The following is a 24043-nucleotide window of genomic DNA, read 5'->3' on the forward strand; positions in this document are numbered from 1 at the left end:
TTATGAATAAGAATTTGGTCTGTTTCTCTTTTTTTCTCGTGTTGTTTATATGCAAGTAGCTTTCTTGAGGATGGAGAGAAGGAAAAGGAGAGGGCACTTGGTTAATGACCTTTAAAAAAAGACTTAAAGAGATTATAATTTTATTATCATCAAGGGTCACAGACTGAGTTTTGTCCATTCAGTTCCAAGGGACTATATGAACATTTTTGATCCTTAATTGGCAAGTACAAGAATTGTTTTGGTGGGTGAATTAGTACATCCTGTAGTTAAAGAGAAGAGCTGTGCAAATCTGTAATTGCTGACAGCAATAGACATTTTTAGGCGAATCAACCCCAAATCACATGCAGTTGCTATACAACAAAACCCAGCTTCCATGTTAGCAAGCAGACATTTGCATTGGTAAGTCTGAGAACTGCATGTGCAGCTAGATTCCCATAAAGCCAAGCTAGATGTTTTTTATTTGAATGTGCAAATATTGGGTGCCATGGACTTGTCTCAGTATATAAATTGGATTTACCGGTTAGTTCTTAATTTGAAATTTTATCTGTAAAAATGGAAGGCCCTGGTCCTAAGATCTGGCCAACCTGGACTCAGAAGGGAGAGTAAAGAAAGGTGGCTCAATACCATCTTTATATTCCCTTGTTCCCCATAGTTTCTGGGTTTGCTTCAGGGCAGTTTAGCCCTTCCTTCTCCTTTTCCTCCTTTTTGCAACTTAGAAGGATCCACCTCAGTGCTACTGTAAACTTACGGTGCAGCACTCTGGCTAGGCCCAGGATGAATTATATCGAACCTGTCACATTACTTTTAAGCTACCAGGGGATTCTGCCATACCTAGTAATCTTTGCGTTCCTGGTTAAATCAGCCTCATGTATGGTGAACATATTTCCTTGTTCTCAAAATGGGACACTGCTCCCTCTTCTCTCTTGCTGCTTTTCTGTGCCAGCAAGCCTCCTGAAAAGAGGACAAAGTGATTTATTTTCTCAAAAAAAAGGATGCCTTTTTAAACACCTGGCACAGGTGCTTAAAATGGGATGCACTGTCATCCTAGCTAATTTAGCAATACCAGAGTTGGATGATACAAACATGCTGGTCCTGAGAATATAATCATAAAAATAAAAGTAAAAAAATGAGACTTCTATTCCTGTCATGTGGCCTTTAAATGGACAATTCATCCACCCCAATGAGAGTAAGAATGAAAGCTGTGAAGACTGGACCCTTTCTTTTTATGTAAGAAAATGTGAGAAGAAAAGTTCTCATGGTTGGTTGGTCTTTCTGATTTTATTACAGGTAATTTTCAGCAAGAGAAATATACTGTGCTATCCTAGTAGGGAACGTGTTGTGAGGACAGAGCAGTTAAAGAGTTCAAACTTGTTCTTAGCTAGTATTGAGGATTACCCCCTGTTCACTCAGCTGTAAATGAATCATGATAGCTGAAGAGTCAAAGGCTTCTCAGCTAGTATAAATCAGTGCAACTCCATTGAAGCCAATGGAACCATGTATTTTTACCGCAGTTGAGAATGAAGCCAAAAATGATCATAGTATGTAAGCTATATTTAAAGAATAAGAACCATTCTCATACTGCTTATGATATACAGCATGATTTTGTGATAAGAACTGACTGTAACATTACCAGAGACCTGCACTGAGATAATGAGCAGGCACATATGCCAAGAAAAGCTCCATGGGCATATCCACACATGCAGGCACATGAGCTTGCAGCAGCTCAAATAGGAGCGACACAAGTGTGAATTGGGGATTTTTGTGTCAGAGCATGTGCCCAGACATGCACTTTGGTATGGGGTAAGTTGTGCCACTTGGGGCAAAACAACCCTGCCCAGCTCCTCCTGGATCTGCAGCCAGGGGGAGCTAGAGCCCGGGCCAGAACCTTTGCTGGCCCCTGCAGTATAAAAACCTGCCCTGGTGAGCAGCTCAGGGCTACTTGCCCTCAGGAACTTTTGGGGGAAGAGGCCTTTGGGAGGAAGTTGGCCTCATCCCTTCCTGTCCCAGGCTGCTGCTGCCACCTCAGGCTTGGACTCAGGAGCTTCTGGGAAGAAGATGGCCAGTACCTTTCCTGCCTCTGGCTAATGTTAGCTGCTGGCTTGGTCTCAGAGCTTTTGGAGTAAGTTGGCTGCACCTCTTCCTGCCTGTGGCTGTGGCTGCCCTCCACCATAGGGGTGTCTTCTGCTGCACGCTGCTGGCCCCCCTGAGGGAGGGGCCCACTGCACTGCACCACACCCCAGCTTCTATGTTCACTAGAAGCATGCCTTGAGTGACTGAACTGGATGGCTTCTACCGTTGCTGCTGCTGTTGTTTCTGCTGATGCCCCCTCCTAGGAGAGAGGGAGATTCCCTGCTGCACTACCTAACACCACACCTGCACTGTACTACTTCCTAATTGACTGAATGCTCCTGCCCTCCCCCATGGCTACCTCACTGCATATGATCCTGCTTTGTCTTCCTGCCTACTTCTCTGCTGCTAAACACCAGGCTGGAGGCCTGAGGGACTCTGGGACAGATCTTCAACAAACAAAGCCCCTCCAGTGCTCCAGCCATCTTTTACACCTGCCTCAGCAGCCTCCCCTGTGTGTTCTTGTCCTTGTGTGGTAAGTCCTATGATTCAATCCTCCTGCCCTGGTGTTTGTTGTGTGGCTGAGTAAGCCAGGTCAAGCTTCCCCAGCCCTTGTGTGTGTTCCTCCTCCCACACATTCTCAAAGCATAGCCCTTCCAGGTTTTTTTCCTGTGGGGCTGTAGCTTGGTGAGCTTCAGCCCCCTTTCTCCCTACCCCCCTTCTCCCCCACAACCCCAGCCTGCCCCTACTAGATTCACCAGCTGCACAGGATATTTTGTTTTTCTTTATTGTCTTCCCTGCCCTCATGTGAAACAATGGCAGGGCAGGAAACTTCTGGGGGAGGGATAGATGCCCCCACAGAGCTTTCTGCAGCCCCCACTATGGGTGCAGATCCCAGCCAAGTCCCCAAGGGGATGCATGCCCCTGCACCCTCCACCCCAGAGGCAGAGTCTGACCAGCCTTCTCCGGGGCTGGAGAAGCCTGCAACCTCTGCTGCAGGGGCAGGTGGGATTCTGGTAGGGAACCAACAGGACCAGGGGTTCTCCCTTGGCCAGACTCCCCACCCCCAGAGGGATTCCCAAGCCCCATCTCCCATCATCAGGGACCAAGGACAAAGGCAGTAGGAAGGGCTCCTCTTCAGCCTCCTCCACAGCTGGGGGTGGGAAGGGCAGGGGCCCTGCCCCCAAGCCTAGACCACCAGCACCTGAGGGGACTAGGTGCACTACACCAGCCAGCACACCCACTCATTCTATTCCTGGCCCTAGCCCAGCCCCACCAACATGGCCCCCTGGTTAGGGTGGGGGGGAACTGCAGCTGTGGGGAGACCTGAAGCTGGGGGGGCCCAGACCCTCCACTGCCAGCCCTTCCATCTTGGGTGGTGGAGCCCACTTTCCGGCACTCGCCTGCTGGCACGGGGTGAACTGCCTATGCCAACTGCCCATGCGGGAGAACCTGCACTTTGACACTTGTGTGCAGGCCCTGGCTCAGGTAGTGGGGGCCCCCAAGGTTGGTGGCCTCCCATTTTCATGGCAAGGTGGTTTCATATTTTCATAGTAGCTAGGGTCAGGAGGGACCTGAACAGATCATCTAGCCTGACCCCCTGCCACAGGCAGGAATGAATGCTGGGTTCACAAGACCCCAGACAGGTGATCGTCCAACCTCCTCTTGAATATGCCAAAGGTAGGGGCAAGGACCTCTTCCCTGGGAAGTTGGTTCCAGATTTTGGCCATCCTAACTGTAAAATATTGCCTTCTGATCTCCAACCTAAACCTATTCTCCATCAGCTTATTACCATTGTTCCTTGTCCACTGTCCCCAGGTGGTGCTGGGGAGAAAAGAGCTCTGCCTATTTGCTGTTGATCCCCCTTGATGAGCTTGTAGGCAGCTACCAGGTCCCCCCTCAGCCTCCTCTTGCTGAGGCTGAACAGGCTCAGGTCCTTCAGTCTCTCCTCATACGGCCTGTCCTGCTGCCCTCTCACCAAGCAGGTGGCCCTCCTCCGAACCTTCTCCAGGCTGGCCACATCCCTTTTGAAGTGCGGCGCCCAGTACTGGACGCAGTACTCCAACTGTGGCCTGACCAAAGTCGCATAGAGGGGGAGTATCACCTCTCTGGACCGGCTTGAGATGCACCTTTGGATGCATGACAAGGTATGGCTGGCCTTGCTGGCTGCGGTCTGGCATTGGCAGCTCATGTTCATCTTGGAGTCAATAATGACTCCAAGATTCCTTTCTGCCTCTGTGCTTTCAAGAAGTGAACTCTCCAGCCAGTATGTATGCTGTGGATTCCTTCTCCCAAGGTGCAGCACCATGCATTTGTCTACGTTGAACCCCATGCTATTCTTGTCTGCCCACTTTTGTAGTCTGTCTAAATCTAGTTGCAGCCTCTCTCTCCCTTGAAGTGTGTCCACCTCGCCCCACATCTTAGTGTCATCAGCAAACTTGGACAGCTTGCTTTCCACCCCCTCATCCAAGTCTTGGAGGCTGCTGTACAAAAGGTGGTGGAGAGGGGGCTCATGGTGGAGGGCTAGTACGTCCCCCTTCAGCCTCTAGAAGAGCTGGGGACCATGGTGATCCTCAGCTCTGTTCCTCCCCAGTTGGGCCCTGCTCCCCCAACTCCAAACCCTGGGCAGACTTATCTCCCCAGTGGTGGCCCTCTCAATGGCATGTTGAGACCCCACCCTCTTTCCATCACCAGGATCTTTCCGTTGTCAAGTTAATGATCCAGCTGGCAGTGGGAGCCATGGGCCAGGTGGGGAAGGTATCCGTGGGTCCCACTGGCAAGAGGGGTGCCTCTATCACTGGCAACTGCCCCCCCCCGTGTGCCCAAGGGACCCCACCGCCCAACAAAGTTTGGCAGAGTACCAGGGAGGGCAGCAGCAACTTGGGGGAGAGAGGGAGCAGGGCCCCCTTGCCCCTAGTCATGTCCCTGCCATAGCTGCCCCACTCCACCAACCTCATAGCTGCCCCACCCCACCTAATTTCCTACTGAAGCCTGTCCACCTGAGGACTACCCCATGGCTGAGTTGGGTGAAGGTCCCGTCCTGGTGTAAAGGCAAGAGGAAGGCCCAGGTGCACCTGAAACCCTCTGTGAAGGACTCCTCTCCCTCTCCCAAGACCATCACATGGTGGGGGTAGGAAGGAGTGGTCCAGCCTCCGGGGCCTCCCCAGCTGCACTTGACACCCCACCCCGGGAAAGATCAAACGGATGATCCTCATGGAGGAGGTTTCAGGGCTGCTAGATAGTCCTGAACAGGAGCTCATGGAGGAAGCCCCTCATTCTGCTGACCAGGGCCTATCCCCTGAATCACGGACACCAAGGCCTACCCAAAGGAAGGCCCAGCAGTGGAATGTCCTCCATCTGATCTCGGGGATACCGAGGCCCTGGGACTCCCAGTGAGTCCTAAGGGCGGAGATACCATTCCTAGGACCCTGAGGCAGACACCAAAGCCACCATGATGCCTGATGGGTCTCTTCCCTCCCCCTCCGAGAAAAACCTTACTTCCAGCCTGCCCCATAGTCCTGCACCCGAGGGGGTCATGGTGGGGTCTCTAATGAGCCAATCTTGTTGGAGACCCTGCACAGCCCCCCAGGGCTCCAGCTCTACCCCACCATCTTGTGAAGCAGCCCCACTCCCACCCCTGTCCCAAGGGGCTGTAGAGCTCTCCCAATCCCAACCACAGTCCAGGGTCTTAGCAGACTGGGGGGTGCAGATGGTGCCTGAAGAGCCCACTGAGCCCCAGGACCAGGAGGAAGATGTTCAAGAACCAGCAGGCTCCATGGAGTCTGCAGACCTCTCAGTTTCAGCGGTCCCCAGGGATGAACTATGTGTATTTCTTGGCCATGACTACACCTGCTAGTCTGCCAGCAAGGTACAGCTAGCCTTGGACCTCTGGGGAGATTTTGACAGTGTCCTTGCCACTGAGGGGGGAAAGCAAGGGGCCTAAAAGCTGCAACACTCGGATCTATAGGTGGCCCCGCAGTTTTATAGACTCCCTCTATACTTATAGGAAGGTGCTGTGTGAGCCAGAGGGCCACACCCCAGACATTGAGATGTGTGAGGCCTCTGCTGAGCCATCTACTCCCCCAGCCATGAGGTCATCTAAGATCACAACTCTCAACGTCCACGGCTGCAGGAAGGTTCTCCAGAGATGCCAGGTGCTCTCCTTCCTTCAGGAGCAGGGTACTCCATGGTATTCTTGCAGGATACCCTGGCAACTTCAGCTGACAAGCCTAATTGGCAGCTGGAGAGGGGAGGCAGGGTCTTTTTTAGTCACCTCTCAGCCACCTCTAGTGGGGTGGCCACCCTGTTCTCCCCAGGCCTGCAGCCAGAGGTTCTCTACGACATTTGCCAGACTACCTGCTGCACCTCTGGGTCCAAATGCAGGGGCTGGTCCTGAACCTTCTGAATGTGTATGCCCCTGCAACAGACCCAGAGTTGGCTGAATCTTTTCACCGGGTGGTCACTTACGTCAGCAACTTCAACCCTCGCAAGTGCCTGGTCCTTGGCAGGGATTTTAATGTCACCCTAGATGCGCGAGACTGGTCGGACAGGGACTAGAACCAGGCCACCATGGGTATTCTCGGGGAGATCCTGATGGACTACTCCCTGGTAGATGTCTGATGTGCCTGTCACCCTACCATGCCCCCCCCCCCCCCAGCCTTCATCTGTGTGAGGGTGCCGGAGGAGCAGGCATGCCACTCCCAGTTGGACCAGGTTTGTATTTCTTTGCTGCACTTTGCCCAGGCCCACTCCTCTGGCATCCAGCCATCCCCTTTCAGTGATCACCACCTTGTTTGGGTCCAGGCCATGCTAGGGCTTGGGCATCTGGGGTCAACCTACTGACATTTCATTGCCAATCTGCTGGAGGATGTGGGATTCAAGGAGGCTTTCCAGGATTCTGGCTGGCCTGGCAGGAGCAATGGGCAGCTTTCCCCTTGGCATGGGGAAGGTGTGCATCTGGCTTTTTTGCCACCACTCTGTGGGCACACCCAGCAGAAGGAGGCAGTCCAGGAGCAGCTTGAGCAGGAAGTGCTGGAGCTGGAGAGGTGCCTGGCCACTGACTCAATCAACCTGTCCTTCTATGGAGAGTGTCAGGAGAGGCTGCAAGAACTTTGTGCTCTGGATGACCACGTGCCTGTGGTGTGTTTGTCCGCTTGCTTGTCCAGCTTCTTCAGGAGATGGAGTGCAGCTCCCACTTCTATGCCCTGGAGAGGAGGCAGGGAGCCAAGAAGTTCTGGTGGGTGACGGCACCCTCTCTCATGGATCCAGGTGAGATGCACCGGCATGCATGGGCCTTCTATGAAGATTTCTTCTCCCTGGATCCGACCGACACTGAAGCCTGTCAGACCCTCTGGGAGGGTCTCCTGCAGGTCAGGATGGACAACCGGGACCAGCTGGAGGCTCCTCTCACTCTGGCCAAGTTTTCAACCACCCTCCACCTGATGCCTGGCAACAAGGTGCCGGGCATTGATGGACTGACTGTGGAGTTCTACCAGGCCTTCTGGGACATCCTTGGCCCGGACTTTGCCGTAGTCTGGGCTGAATCCAAGGGAAATGGGTAACTCCCCCTGTCATGCCAGAGGGCTGTGCTGACCCTCCTGCCAAAAAAGGGGGATCCTGGTGACCTGAGGAAGTGGCATCCTGTGTCCCTCCTCTGCACAGACTACAAGGTGGCAGTGAAGGCCACCTCGCTGTACCTGTTGTCCATGCTGATGGATGTGATCCATCCCAACTACACATACATGGTGTCCATCCTCAGCAACCTTTGCCTGGGACCTCCTGGCGCTAGTGCACTGGGAGGGCCTGTCTTTTGCCCTCCTTTGCCTGGACCAGGAGAAGCTGTTTGAGAGTGGATTATGGGTACCTCACAGGCACGTCGAGGGCCTTTGGCTTTGGGCCTTGTTTTGCATGGGCTCTGCAGTGGCATATAGCACCTGGAGAGTGTTTGGTTAAGATCAACTGGACCCTGACAGAGCCTATCCCATTAAGGAGAGGGGTGCGTCAAGTCTGTCCACTGCCTTGGCCCTGGAGCCCTTCCCTGCTTCCACAGGAGGATGAGTGACAGGGTTGATGCTTTGGGAGCTAGCGGTGCAGCTAGTCCTTTCAGTATATGCTGATAACTGATTATACTCCCTGTGGTCCAGGACTTGGGTGACCTGGCACAGGTGGAGGCCTGCCAGGCATTGTACTCAGCAGCCTCATCTGCCTGGGTCAAGCTGGGTCAAAAGCTTTTGCCTGGTGGTGGGTGATAGGTGGGCTCATTCTCACTTGTGCTCTGTGGGATCCAATAGAGCATAGGCTTTCTGCTCTACTTGGGGGGGGGAGGGGTCTATCTGTCCCCCCCCCCCCAGACCCCTCCCTATCGAAGAACTGGCACCAGCTGGAGGCAAGGGTGGTGGAGCAGCTCTGGGTGTGGGACTGGTTCCTGAAGTCTCTTTCCCCCTGCCTGGGAGAGTGCTGGTGCTGAATCAGCTGGTCCTGTCCATGCCCTGGCACCATTTACATACCCTGCCTGTGTCCCCTGAGGTCCTGGCAGGGCTCCAGAGATGGGCACTGGAGTTTTTCTGGCCAGGATGGCACTGGATCATTGTGGAGGTCCTGAGCATCCCCTTGTGGTAGGGCAGCCAGGGCCTGGTTTGCCTCCGCGGCCAGGTCCTGATGTTCCACCTTCAGGCCCTGCAACAACTGGTATACATTGTCGGTAGCCATGTGGCAAGGGGCACCTGGGGCATGCCTTCCTCTGCCACTTCTGGGGGCTCTGATATTTTTGGTAGCTCCTCGGCCTGCAGGGGTTCTCCCTGAAGGACCTGCTAGGGCTGCCAGACTTCTACCAGGATCTCCTCTGGGCCTGATGGCTGTTCTCTGCTTGTAGTCACCTCTTGGCCACCTCTTGTGGGGTGGCCATTCACCCAGGGTGCTGACCTGCTCATCAATCCCTTCCTTTGGAACCCCCAGCTGGAGGTGCTGACAGCAGATGCACCCTGGTTGTGACAGAGGTTGATTCTAGCTGATGTCACCTGTATTGGAGACCTCCTGGACTATGATAGGCAGGAGTGGGTGGACCCCAATGCTCTAGCCTAGTGCATGCATCTACCCCTGACACGTGCAACCTCCTGTCTGGTCCAGAAGGTGAAATATACTTTACCTTCTGATGCCCTTGCCCTTGTTGACCAGGTCCTGCACAGTGGTGGTTCCCCCTACCCCTTGTCCTCCAGCCCACTGGAGTTTGTCATGGGGCTGGCTCCTTGCCTGGCCTTGTGGCGCTCCCCACTCCACCACCTAACCTGACTGGAGGACACCAGACTGGTCCGCTTTCCACTGTCTATCGCTGCCGCCTCTACATGCTCATGTGCCATACAATCCATCATGCCACCATCAGACACCAAGTGTTGGGACCATGCTCGGCAAGATTGTGGCTGGGGCACCCCAGTGGCTGAGCCTGTACTTCATCCTCATCCCATGAGCCACCAGCTGAGATCCTTCATGGATCCATCACCATGGGCGTGTGTGGTGAGCTTCATGGCCACTCCAGTTTCCTGCCCCTTCTGCAGGCAGAGGGAGACCCTGGCACATATAACCCTCGAGTGCACTAGGCTGCAGCCCCTCTATCTCCACTTTCAGAACCTACTCCTGAGGTTCTGGTTGAATTTCACCCGCCACCTTTTTGTTTGTTGGTTACCCCATCCACGGCCCCACCAAGTCCTGGGACCTCCTAGTCAACCTCCTCCTGGCCCTGGCCAAGTGGGCCCTATTCATGACCAGGAAGGTGGCTTTGGCCAGGAAGATGCCCAGGCACTGTGGGTCTGCTTTCCTCTCACTCATCTGTGCATGTTTCTGGGCAGAGCACCAGTGGGTGGTGTCCAAGCTCCTTAGATGCCTTTGAGGACTGGTGGGTATGGCCAGGGGGACTCTGCTCAGTGTCCCCCTCAGGCATACTTATTTTCATGTTTTGACTTTTTGACCCACATGAAACGCCTGTTCTGTTTTTTGCCTCCATTGTGGCAGAATGCCACCTCTGTCTCCCCCCAAGAACTCTGCTATGTGACAGTTTGGTTAAAATAGTAACTGAAGAGGGAAGACATCCCATGGACTCTTTAGGTAACCCTGAGTTGTAACCTGATATGGATACTTTCCTGAGGGAGGGGGAAAACCTGCTCCCTCTGCCTATGTGACTAGCATCACATACCCTGGTGAGGGGCTTGGGCTCCCTATTGTTCTGAGCAATGCCAGTCTATCCAGCAACCAGTGATACATTTCAAATTGGTTGGATGGCAGCCAACAGTTGCTGGCCTCCATTGGACTAGGTAAATGAGCTTGTAAGGTTAAGGACTGCCCAGGAGAAGGAGGAGGAGCCATGATGGAAACTCACAGAGAGAAGCTGGACCGTCTGAAACTTGCTGTCTCTTGAACCTCATGATCAATTAACTGCCTGCTGCCAGAAGGACTCTCCACTTGCCTCTGGATGATATTCGTGAGTAAGCTACCTGAGATCTAACTAGATGTATAGTTTGCAGTAACTTGGATGCATGGTCAAAGGCTACCCAGCCATGCCAGTTTGCTCTATGGGATTTCTCTGATATTGCTCAACCCTGTACCCTATTCCGAACCTACTTCTTGTAACCAATAAAGTTCTCCTTTGTACCTAGCATGGGGGACTTAGTGGGAGAGGGTCTAGATTATGCCTTGGGGTCCCCTTGGTTTGGCTGACTAAAGGAGACCACTACTCATGCTTCAGACTAAGGGAAGCACCCCTAGTTCTTGCAGTGAGTCAAGCACTCTCAAGGACTACTAGGCCTGTGTTTCCCAGGGGGAACAGGGCCAGGATCAGCCCAGACCCTGGGTGGTGGAGGCGTTATCCCCAGGCTAGTGGATGTGCTCCAGGAAGGGGATCAGTGAGATGTGTGATGCTTCCAAGGGGGCATTTGGAGCCTGGAAGATGGTCTGGTGCAGTGAGGTGTGTGGCTCAGTGTAGGAGCACCACCTACTGACCCACCATGCACTTATTTTCATGTTTTGACTTTTCACCCACATGGCACACCTGTCCTGTTTTTTTGCCTCCAATGTCCCCAGAATTTTGTTGTTTCATTCATCTGTTAGCCCCTGTACAGTAGGGGCTACTAGTTAGCCAAGTGTGCCTTAGGGCCCATGGTAACTGACAAATAAGACAAATAGACAGGAGCTTGTGGGGCCTGGCCAATTGGTATTCAGGAAAACTAGCCCCTTGTGCCAGCTGGACTGCTGAAGCAGCCCTAACCAAGAGTTCCCTACACCCTCTACCTATTGTAGTAGTCTGGCAATGGGAACTGCTGCTTGGCTATAATGTACTGCCACCTGTGACAGCATGTGGCCCCAAGGCTGTGCACCTGCCAGACCCGGATGGGGACTGCATCACTAAAATGGAGGCATCTGCATCTCTGGGCCAGTTGCCAGAGGGCTGTGGCTGCTCAGTTGGCCTTTGTGCAGCACTACTGCCATGTGTGCCACTGCCCTGCCATCTGGGCAGCTATCACCCAGAAGATGTTCTCAATGTAGTGGCCTGGTTTGTCCTCCTCAAAGCACATCCTCCCGGCCCCAAGTGCCATTATCTGTGCCATATTGCATGGGCCCAGCCTGGCTCAGCATTGTGCCTCGCACCTACGGGCAGTTCCAGACCACTTAGGCTTTCATATGGGGCCCACGTCACCCATGGAAACTGCCTGTCACTCTGGGCTGGGTCCTATGTGCATGGGCCCCTCATGCCTTTGGGCCGGGCCACTTTCATGCACACAGGGCCCAGCCCAGCAGGGGGACCCTGCAAGTGGCATGGGGCCCCAGGTGACAGCCCAAGTGGCCTGGAGTTTTCCAAAGGCTCACAGCACTGGGTTGGGACCATATGATATGGCACAGGCAGCATTGGGTGCCAGGCGGCCAGGGATGAGCTGCACTGCCCTGCACCATGTTAGGGGCGGGGCTGTGCCAGGAGGCCCTGAGCACCCCAATGGCCACTGCTGCTGTGGGTGATTTGAGGGCCATGTAGAGGGGCTGGGGTTGTGTGGGGAGCTGTGGGCCATTGGGGGACATGTGGGCCCTGCAGGGGGCAGGTGGGGGACCCACAACTCCTGAGCTGCCCCTCCCATAGTCCCCTGTGCCCTCACTTCCCTGCCCCCCTCCCCCACTTACCTGGAATGGAGCCCGGGTCCAGGTCACTGCAGTCTGTATCACTGTTTACCCTGCATGGGCCAGCAGCTTTCTGCAGCATTGGGGCAAGGGGCAGGCATAGATGCTCTGGTTGGCTACCAGAGCATCTTTTTGGAGGATCCAAGCCTCTGGATGCCTCGGGACCATGCCCTGCCCTGTTTTTTTTCTGGAGGTTTTTTGACACATGTATATTCAGGTATCAAATTTTGAGCTATGCAGCACAGGGAACATCTTTTTGTTCCCAGTGTGCCTCTTGCTGTGTCTGAAACTGTTTTCAGATGTGGCCAGAGGCACATGTCATCTCATGGAGTGCACCCAGACCAGCTCATACATATCATCTGATATGATGGAAGCTAGAATTCCAAAAATGAGGACTGCTGGGTCACTCTTAGAAAAAGTAAGATCTCTATCATTTGTGAACAGTCAACTTTTGCTTGCTGAAGTAGTGGTAGAAAAATGATGGCTCTGATGGTGTTGCTAGTTCCAGAAAATCCTACTGGGCCTGGTTCTGGGGGTGCAAAGAAAGAATGGTCTTCCCACTGTCAAGAGTACTGGCATAAGGTGTGAAGCTCAGTTTCACCCTCAGAGTTTTTTGACTTGTACAATGCTGTATTCTATGTTTGTGAAAAAATATTTTGCCAGTAATAGCAAAGATACAAAAAAAATGTGCATGAGACATAATATACTTAATTCCTGCTTCAGTTTTGCTGCCTTGCCTTGAACACAGGTGGAGAATGGAATGGTTGCAGGTAAGAGAGGCCATGTATGTTTGGGAAAATATCAGGCCATGTGACGGAGAATCTATTTGTTTGAATGTACTTATTTGATTAATTTACATTTACAAAAATGTAAAGTGAATGAAATGCTAACAGTCTTGAGAAATGACGTACAGTATTCCACACTGTTGCCACAATTAGATACTGCATTTAAGATTGCAGTGTCTTAACAAATATTGAGGTAATCTGTACAGCTTACTTTTCTGTAATGCTCCCCAATGCACCTGAAAACTGGAAGATGAGAGTATACTTTGGATTTCCCTTCTATTTACTTCTCTCCTCAAGGTTTTGATCAGCATTAATTATAAGGATCATTTACATTCTGACAAATAATTGAACAAGGGGAACACTTTTTTAGTTGGATGTCACTATTTTCACTCTAAAAGTACCTCAGTGAGTAGAAAGAAACATTGTGGTGTTTCCATGACTTGGAATAATGTAATCCTATTAACTGAGGGATACACAAAGAAAAATGTTGCAACAGTAACTTTCATAATCCTATATCTTCTGAATCTGTTTGTTTGTAGTTGTCTTTATTTTGGAAGTAGTTGAAAGAAGAAACATCACAGTATTAAGCAAAGATTACCCATAAGATAAAGAACATGACCACAAAGTGTAAATAAAAAAAAATACTGACTGGTGGTCAACAGATTCATATATCAATCACGCTAGTATTTACTGTTGATAAACTGTTCTATCATCTGTTAAGCATTTTGTTGGCAGCAGATGAGAAAGAAGTTGGCCGTTGATTTTTGGCTCACAAATTTAATGCTACAAAGCAACGTAGTTATGAATGTTGTAAAAGCTGCAAATGGAAAAATCTGGAAACAGCTCTCTGGGTAAGTGATTAAAATTCCATGTACTTGATTGTGTAAGGTCAGATGTGAACAAAGTTAATACACTCTTTAGACTTCAGTCTGTATCGTATATCTCAGCAGCGTAGTCCTTGCTACTCCTTGTAATGTTTCCTCTGCTATCGCTTATTTCTCTGAAGCCAAGAACTTCAGAAATATTTCTATAGTTGCACTGTGTGGAGGGTCAAATACAAATTCCAACATCTTCATGCTGGCATATAGAGATAATAGTGGTAAATTCTAAAACATGAAACAGAATTTTTACCAGTCAGATAGTCGTGCCAGGAATGACAGATCATTATCTGAGGTTGGTCAGCAGGTATTCTTTTATTACATAAATCTCTTTGACTGTATTTTTAAAGATGTAATATGGTATGCAGAGTGACTTGGCTATATATAGGAAATTACTTCAAGTTTGAAAAGAAAAGAAGTAGCTTGGATGAAATCTTGCCTTTGCAAGTCAATGGGAAAACTCTGAATTTGGGTAAGATTTCATCCCTTTTATATTTATAAGATGTCTACCAACATAAGCAATTTCCTACTGATATAACTCTGTGTGTCTTCATTGAGTTCAGAGGAACCTTTTCCACTTATGCTGTAGAAAACTTAGCCCGTGGCTTCTAGGCATTGGTATCCTGGGATCTGTTTGCGGTCTATATCACCTTTTTCATTCTGGGATTCTAGAAATTGCCATAATGAATCAGCCGGTGGTTTATCTAGTTTAATATGCTATCTCTGACTTTGGAACATACTATTTGCTCCGAAGACAGAACCGCTGCAGTAAGTAGTTATGTGATTACCTCTTACCAAGAAAAGTTTGCTCCCAGTAATTAAAGGTTGATTTCTCTCCTGAAGCTGGAGGATTTCTAACCCTTTTCAATAATTAATGTTATAAGCAGTGTTGTATTAAACATAGTCTAATATACTATGCTTTCCTAGTACTGTTTCAAATAAAAGAATTTGGTAGTAGAAGCACCATTACAATTTTAATATAATAAAAGCCTGGCTTCAGTCTGTCTGCCCATAACACTCGGGCCAACTGCTCATGCACAGCCTGGAGCCTTAGGATAGATGGACACACAGGCGGAGGTGGGGGCTGAGGCAGTCAGGGCCAGGCTGTGCTCCCCACTGTGGGGCCCGGGGAAGGGCCATGCAGGGGCATGGCTTGCTGCCGTGCAGGGCGTGGCTTGCGACTGGGTGGGGTGTGGCGTACAGCTGAAGGGAGCCCTGAGGGGAGTGGGCAGGGGTACGTGGGCAGTGCCTGCTGCCTGCAGCACATGGCTGAGGGGTGCAGCATGCCCCCTTGCCTGCTCCCTGTGTGGCACCCTGTGGCCATGTGCCCACGAGTACCAGCTCTGGCCATAGAGGGGCATGGCATGTAGGCACAAGGCCACAGGGTGCAGCATGGGGAAGGGGCACATGGGGTGTGGAAAGTGCTCGTTGGCTGCAGCTTCTGCCAGCTGTGGAGGGGGGTGTGCCTCCCATGCCTGTTCCCCTTTTGGCTCTCTGTTCCTGCATGCCCCGCCCAGTGTGCTATGCCCCACGTGCACCATCTGCCACACCCTAGGGCCATGCCACATGGCATGCATCCGCAGCTGATGGGCTTGCCCTGCACCTTGGCTGGTCCCCGCGCTTTGGCTGATTCATGCACCATGCATCTGTGCACCATGTGCCCCCCACACACCCTTTGTCATACCCCAGAGCAAAGCCCTAATGCTGCGTGGCTGCAGCTGGCCGGTGCTCCCCCCCACTGTGGCCGCTCACGCCCCCCCCTCCCCCCCGCATACCATGTGCTTTGTGTGCTCTGCACCATATCCTGGGGCCAGTCCCTGTGCCACATGGCTGCAGCTGGCAGGTACTCCCTATGCCACACCCTGTGGCCACACGACACCCCCACCACCCCCACCCCAAGCCTCATGCCATCCCTCCCTGCGCGCCCTGCACCACACCCTGGGGTTGTTCCCCACACCATGTGGCCACAGCCAGCAGGTGCTTCCCCACACCACACCCTGTGGGCGCGTGCTACCCTCCCTGCATGGCCAATGCCATGTACCCCCATGTGCCCTGCACCACACCCTGGGGCCACTCCCTATCCATCATAGCCATTGAGAGCTCCCAGGGCCGTGGCCACTCCCCATGCCATGCCCATGGCCTTGCACTACCCCACCCCATGCAATCTTGTGCCATATCCCCTCACACGTGGAGTGGGGTTGGACTCAGAGCAGAAGCAGGGGGGTAGGGGAGTGGAGAAGGTTCCGGAGTGGCAGCAGAGGTAGGGAGCAGGGCTGGACCCAGAGCAGCAGTGGGAGGGTGCGGGGCCAGATGACGGTCTCTGTCCCTGCTCCCCCCAGCACTCCCCATCATTCCTGATGGGCATTTTGCTAGTAGGGAATATATATCCTATGCAGCTGTTTAATTTTTTATTTCATGCATAGGAGCTTCTAGGAATATCCAACTTTATAGGAAATTGCTATTAAAACTGTAAGTAAATTTAATATTATTTAATCAGCCAGTGAGCTAACAAATGCTCTAGTCTTTCAGGATCTCCTCTACTGTTGGGTGGATTTGTCCAGACACTGTGGACATAGGCCTTGCTGGAGCATGGATTGATATAGCCATTAATCAGCGCAAAAATAAATCAAACAGGGGTCTATTAGCAGCATGAAAGGTAACAGCTTGAGCCATAGATGTTGGTGTCTGGAAAGCAGACCATATTTGAGTTAAGCAAAAGCACAGGGAAAATTAAGAGAATTTACTTCTAGACAGCAGCAGACTGGTGAGGTTTCCCCTCCACCTGGTGTTCCTCACCAGCCCAGGAGAAAGTGTGGTTGAGGAGGAGCTCAATTGTTGAGCACAATTGCAATTTTGACTTGTGGATGTGATGATGTTTCTTAGTCTCTTTTTCAAGAGGAATTATACTCCAGGCAGTCCTCAACTTTAAGGTATTTTGAGTTGCAATGAATGGCACTTACAACATTTATAAATTGGCACCCTGTTTCGATTGTCTGATGTCAGTTTCCACTGGCAGGTATTGGGCCTTCGGTTCAGGAACCAATTCCCCATTTATAACCTACAACCCTACCTACGACTGGGTGGCAGGCATTCGGGATTACACCCTATATAGAAGAGACAGGACAGAGAGGAAAGGTGGTGTGGGGGGGGGGGGGTTGTGCTGTATGTCAAAGAGCACCTCACATCACCAAGGATTAGCTTCGGGTTAGAGGAGGGTCAGGCAGAGGCACTATGGGTCAAACTACAAGGGGGGCGTGGTGAAAGGAACCTTACGGTGGGTGTCTAGTACAGACCACCTAACCAGGGGGAAGAGCTAGACCAGGACTTTTCCAGTCAGCTTATGGAGGCGGTTAGGTCAAGGAATGTTATTTTCATGGGTGACCTAAACTACCCAGACATTAGCTGGGAGGAGCAGACAGCCAGGTCTGACCACTAGTGTAGGTTCCTGGTTATATTACAGGACTTTCACCTTATCCAGGAAGTGCACAGCCCCACCAGCGGTAACACCTTGCTGGACTTGGTCCTGGCCACGGGTGATGACCTGGTGAGGGGACTGCAGGTCCTTGACCACCTGAGCAATAGCGATCATCACCTGCTGGATTTCATTATCCAACACAGGGCATCAAGGGCTCACACCAAGGCTAAAGCCCTTGACTTCAGAAGGGCCACCTTCAATGAGCTTCGGAATCTAGTGGGGGAAGCACTGAGGGCCCAGAAGGTAGAGGAGATGGGAGTCCATGAGGGGTGGTTGTACCTTAAGGGGGCGATCCTCCAGGCCAAAAGGTTAACAGTGCCTGAGAGAAGCAAGGGGTGTAAGAGTGCTCAGAAACCCCCTTGGCTCAGCAAGGGCATTCAGGAATGCCTGAGGACTAAAAGGGGGGCGTACAACCAATGGAAGGGAGGAGCTATCACCAAGGAGGAGTACTCCTAGGCCCGTGAGTGTAGGAGGGCTATTAGGAAGGCCAAGGCAGAGATGGAACTCAGGCTAGCATCCAGGATTAAGGACAACAAAAAGTCCTTTTTCAAGTACATTGGGAGCAAGAAGAGGGCACCAGGCAATGTAGGGCCCCTGCAAGATGCAAACGGTAATCTTGTGGCTATGCCAGACAAGAAAGCTGATATTTTTTTACAGTTTCTTTGCCTCTGTTTTCTTGAACAGGGACCGGGATATCCCACCTACCAGAGGTAGGGACAGTCTTGGGGATAGCTCTGTCAGGCTTTCAGTCAGTGCAGATGTAGTTAGGGATCTTCTGGGAGGGCTAGACATTTTTAAATCTGCAGGTCCAGATGCCCTCCACCCAAGGGTGTTGAGGGAGCTGGCAGGGGTCATCACGGAGCCCTTGGCCCGGCTGTATGAGCATTCGTGGTCATGTGGTCAGGTGCCAGGAGATTGGAAACTGGCTAATGTGATCCCAATTTTCAAGAAAGGGAGGAAGAAGGACCCAAGTAACTATAGGCCTCACCTTGGTGCTTGGGAAGATCTTGGAGAGAATCATCAAGGAGCACATCTGTGGGGGGCCTGCAGGGGAGATCATGCTCAGGGGCAATCAGCATGGGTTCATCAAAGGCAGGTCCTGCCAGACCAACCTGATTGCCTTTTATGACCAAGTAACTAAATCCTTGGATGATGGTGTTGCCATGGATGTAGTCATTCTAGACTTTAAGAAGGCCTTTGACACTGTTTCTCAACCCATCCTCATCAATAAATTAAGCGACTGTGGCATTGATGCCTACACAGTTGGATGGGTAAAAAATTGGCTGATGGGGCGCACCCAGATAGTAGTGGTGGATGGGTTGTACTCAACCTGGCGAGATGTGAGCAGTGGGGTACCCCAGGGCTCAGTCCTTGGGCCCGCACTGTTTAACAACTTCATCAGCGACTTGGACGAGGGGGTGGAAAGCACACTGTCCAAGTTTGCTGATGACACTAAGATGTGGGGCGAGGTGGACACACTTCAAGGGAGAGAGAGGCTGCAACTAGATTAGACAGACTACAAAAGTGGGCAGATGAGAGTAGGATGGGGTTCAACGTAGACAAATACAGGGTGCTACACCTTGGGAGAAGGAATCCACAGCATACATACAGGCTGGGGAGTTCCCCTCTTGAAAGCACAGAGGCAGAAAGGGATCTTGGAGTCATTATTAACTCCAAAATGAACATGAGCTGCCAGTGCCAGACTGCAGCCAGCAAGGCCAGCCATACCTTGTCATGCATCCAAAGGTGCATCTCAAGCTGGTCCAGAGAGGTGATACTCCCCCTCTATGCGACTTTGGTCAGGCCGCAGTTGAAGTACTGCATCCAGTACTGGGCGCCGCACTTCAAAAGGGATGTGGCCAGCCCTGAGAGGGTTCAAAGGAGGGCCACCCGCTTGGTGAGAGGGCAGCAGGACAGGCCGTATGAGGAGAGACTGAAGGACCTGAACCTGTTCAGCCTCGGCAAGAGAAGGCTGAGGGGGGGACCTGGTGGCTGCCTACAAGCTCATCAGGAGAGATCAACAGCAAATAGGTAGAGTCCTTTTCTCCCCAGCACCACCTGGGGACAGTGGACAAGGAACAATGGTAATAAGCTGATGGAGAACAGGTTTAGGTTAGAGATCAGAAGGCAATATTTTACAGTTAAGATGGCCAAAATCTGGAACCAACTTCCCAGGGAAGGGGTCCTCGCCCCTACCTTGGGCAAATTCAAGAGGAGGTTGGATGATCACCTGTCTGGGGTCTTGTGAACCCAGCATTCATTCCTGCCTGTGGCAGGGGGTCAGGCTAGATCTGTTCAGGTCCCTCCTGACCCTAGCTACTATGAAACATTGTTCCTATGGGAAAATTGCTTCCAAGTTATGATGTTTCAACTTAAGATGCATCTTTCAGAAACCAATTATGTCGTAAGTCCGAGGACTGCCTGTAGTTGGGGGTAGAGAAAATCTTTCCTAATCCCGAGCATCTGTGCTACATTAGTTATCATTTGCTCCTAACTGGTAACTTTTCAAAGTGACACTGCGCATGTCTACACGAGATGTTAATGCACAGTAAGCTTATTAGCACTGCACAGTAGCATGTCACAGCAAAAACCATGCTAATAGCCTACCATGCAGTGTTGTTAGGCTAATGTGCAGTAAGCATCACTAAATAACCATGCACTGGCACTACTGCGCAGTAACTTTAGTTAGTACTTTAGTAAGGAAGTACTAAACTAAATGCATAGTATTCAGGGTGCATTAACAAACGTGTAGATGTGCCCACTAATGAAGTAACGCAATATGAAAGGGAGGCCAAGAAACACTGGAGAATAACTCCAAAGAAGTTATTAATAAACTAAGAATTATTTTGTTGGTTAAATGAAGCATTACAGGAAATGGAAGGATCACAAAAATAAATGGGAAGAGTACAGGAAAAGAAGAGCTATATGGCACAATTCTTTGGATAGAACCTGCCTATATTTTAAGAAGCACAGCATTGAAAAGTGCTTTTCAGTGCTAATGCTCCTGTACGGTGCAACTAAATTGTGGAAATGCTGCCATCAACTGGCTGATTTTAAAGGTTGGTGTTAACTTTTTTTATTTATTTATTTTTTTTTGTGTGTGGAAAAAGTTACAGGAATGAGTTATACCCAAAGGAAATCTTCATGACTACTGTGGTGAATGAATACTTCCAATAGCTAATTTGAAGAGGTAGTCTTAGCATGGTGGTGAATCCAAACTTTCTCCAATGTAATTGTGTTTTGAAATTGTGGCTTCTATTCAGGATTTCTTCTAACTTTTAGATGCAAAAGCTTGATTTCTGGAATTTGAGTAACAAGTAACATTTCTAAGTCCATGTGCATGACAATCCCAGTTTTAAACCAGGTTTGTCAAAATTTTACCAGGGTTTGCAGAGCCTTAGGGCAAACCTGGGTCCTGCTAACAGTTTCTATATTTCATGAGATACAGTTATTACTATATTCATCTCTCATGTTTCCTGTTTGACAAATTTGTTGCATGAACTGAAGTCTTTACTGATGATTCCTCCCCCCCCACCCCCAAGCAGCATAAAAAATTGTTTAAAGGTAGGAAGGGCATTTGCTTTCTTAAAAATAATCTGGTAATGTTAAGTAAAAAGTCAGAGCAAAACTATTTTAATCACTCAATATTTTAAAATAAATCAAAATCTACATAGAACAATGGAGGAAAACAGAAAGCTCAATACAGCCAAGGTTTTTTTTCTCTGGCATAAGGCAGAACATTTTATGCTTTCCAAGAAGGACTTTAAGGAAATAGCTGACTGATCAATCACAATTTCTGTTTTGAGAAAATATTGTGTGTGCTGAATTTAGGCAGAGGACATAGGAGGTCTATAACAAATCATATTACAGAGGTCAGACCTTCGTAAGAACCCTACCTATATAATTTTCAGCATCAAGAAATATTTAAAAGAAACCTGAAAGGCAACAAATGAAATTGGTGAAAGAAATACTATGTTATACAATAAAAGAAAAAAATAACCTGCAAGACTGTCACCAGATATCACTGTGGCCAAGAGAGCATGGCAAGGTTCGGAAAGCATTAGACACAATAAGATTATCTGTGTGAAAGGTATAAAACCTCATGTTGTAGAGACAGCAAAAAAACAACAAAACAAACAAACAAAAAACCCACAACAGACTATCCTCAGAAAGAAAACAAAAAAATGTTAAGAAGTTGTACTTCACTGTGAATTTTTTCATAATATATTATTGGGTAGAAACCATTTGAAGTACAAACACCACAGAATTTGGGAAGCACATTGCAGAAATCATTGGGTTAAACACTGGCTCCTTTCAGAAAATGATTGATTATGAAATTGAATGACTACTCTTGAAGAGCTTAACCAGCCTTGCAGAGCTCTGGCCTATTGGATATAGAGTCTGCTTCCAGATGGTGCAGTGAGGCTCAAAATTGTGGCCTTCTATATATGTGCAATGAAGGTGGCTAGAACTGCACTAATAGAAACAACATCAACAAAAAGGCAAGGCTTTAAGACTACTCCAAAAACACAATTAATGTGGAAAAATTGTGAACAAAAATTTCTGTTTTGCCATGCTGTAGAGATTTTGCCATTTTTAGCAAGTGGAATCAGAATTTCCATTTTGAATTAAATAACAATTTCAGGATTGGGACTTAATGGCTCAGGAATATGTCTGTAATACTGTTCCCTGTCCCCTGAGACGGAGGAGAAGAATCCATGTTAACATGGTCTTCTGCCCTCAAAACTGCCATCTGAAGAAAAGGAAGCTAATTACCCAGCTGTTTGGGCTTCTGAGTTGTGGGCTGTCATGCAGTGTGCGCTGGTGATGTATAATCTCCCTACAGCCAATTGCCCAAAGTGCCTTCAAGGCACAAACTATGTTTATGTTTTTGAGGCATGTAGAAGTCTAAGGCTCTGGTAGAAAGATATACTGCTGCCAGTCAACCCAGGACCTGCTGATCCTGGTCTGCCACGCCTTTGGTGTTAAAGAATATACAAAGGAAAAAGTAAATAATGTGAGGTACACTGTTGTTTTTCACTGCAACATGTCTGGCCTTTGCACAGGGCTCCTCCATCTCCATACCCTGCTCTTACCACACCAGATGGTCTGAGGTGTGATTCCTAATTACAGTCTGTGCTTAGTGCACCAACACAGTCTTATGTTTTCTTATAAACCATATGATGCCTTTGTCCTGAACTGTTCCCCACACTGGGGCTTACACCTTCACAGGTTGCCTTTTAGATCCACCCTTAGACTTACTTGGCCTTGAGATCTCGAGTGAATATCTTCTCTGAATGCTCAAGATTTTCCCAACAGCCAGCCTAACTGAGCCTGCTTCACTTAAGCATCAATATTTCAGTTTTGTTTCATCTTAATTCACAGGGTACCGATCAGGAACTATAACCAGCTTAACTCAGTCCCCTGGCTTAGCCCTATGCTCCATCCCTGTTACAGGGGAGAACCCTGCTTCCTCAAGGCAGATCCCCTTACTCAGGCCTTCTCTCTTCCCTTCTAGGTTTTGAACCCAAAGCGCCTCACTCATCAGACAGATTCCTTGCTGGTGTCCCTTGTGGTGCTGACATGCTGGGCCTCACCTCAGGTAAGTCTCACTGCTTTTTGATTCTCTTTGGCAAGAACCATTAACCTCCAGCTGGGGTGAGTAATTGCAGCACCTTCATGCAGCTGCAGGAGCTCCTGCCGGTCTCCCATCTCTGGGAAAAACAACTCGCCTGACAGTGGAATTTTCTATTTCTGGGTCAATGGCTGGAGCCTATCTGGTCAGCTTCCCATCAGCCTGGTTTTCCTGCCAGCTCCAGCAAGAATCAGTAAAGCCACTCTTTGTCATTACTCACTTTATTGACTCCTTCCCCCTGCAGGTCAGTCATTCTCATTCCTGCCATTCTTCTGACCAGTTTTGGCAGGGCATGACTGCTGTCTTGTCACAAGGCATAAGAGGAAAAAAATCCCATAGTTAAAAACCTTTTAAATGGCCACTTCTTTCATATAGAATGGTCAGGGTTCTGAACAGGTGAACTGGGGAAAATGGAAGTCTGTAAGTGCATGGTTTAAAAAATAAACCAAGGTAATACATCCTGGCTAATAACTAGATCCTTAAACCTTTGATTTTTTGGTAGCTCCTGGAAGAATAGGAAAGTAATCTTTTTTTTTTTTTTTTTTTTTCTCTCTTCCTCTTTGCAAAGCTACTTGGGATTTGGATACTTCTATACTAAAAATGTCATTGATTTGTGCTAACATTGCAGGATACTGCAAAGTAAATTTACCAAGTTTGCAAAGCACTATGGGTGGAATTAGGAATTTTCAAAAGTGCCACTGTGTCTTAGGTCCTCTTTACACATGACAGATATTGCACAATTAATGGAGAACAGCTATACTTGCAAAGTACCTATCACACCATAAAAAGGTCCAACCAGCTAGACCTTGAAAAATGCCTACTAACTTTATAGCTGGTTGTTATTGAGCTTTAATTTGCATGTGTAGCAGGATCTCCCCCATACCTGGGAGTCCCATCAGCTGACCAGGCTCCCAGTTGCTGGGGCTGGGAGTCCCTGAGCTGAGGGGACTTTCAGCCCTGCAAACTCTGGGTCCTGGCAGCACTCCACAGTGGCTGGGTCCTAGAGTCCTATCACTGTGGAATCTGGGTCCCAGAAACACCCTGTGGC

The 24043-nt window shown here is 49.6% G+C and overlaps 1 long non-coding RNA gene across 1 annotated transcript in view; it reads left to right on the forward strand.

Annotated features, from left to right (window-relative positions):
* The first annotated feature begins 1955 nt into the window (after positions 1–1955).
* The window catches only part of LOC132249074 (uncharacterized), an 80700-nt gene continuing 58612 nt past the window's right edge, over positions 1956–24043 (forward strand). The window contains exons 1-2 of the long non-coding RNA XR_009460466.1: positions 1956–2602; positions 22879–22962. This is a non-coding gene — a long non-coding RNA (uncharacterized LOC132249074). The remainder of the gene's footprint in view (positions 2603–22878; positions 22963–24043) is intronic.

Source organism: Alligator mississippiensis, chromosome 3 (assembly GCF_030867095.1).
Source record: "Alligator mississippiensis isolate rAllMis1 chromosome 3, rAllMis1, whole genome shotgun sequence".
Lineage (NCBI taxonomy): Eukaryota > Metazoa > Chordata > Crocodylia > Alligatoridae > Alligator > Alligator mississippiensis.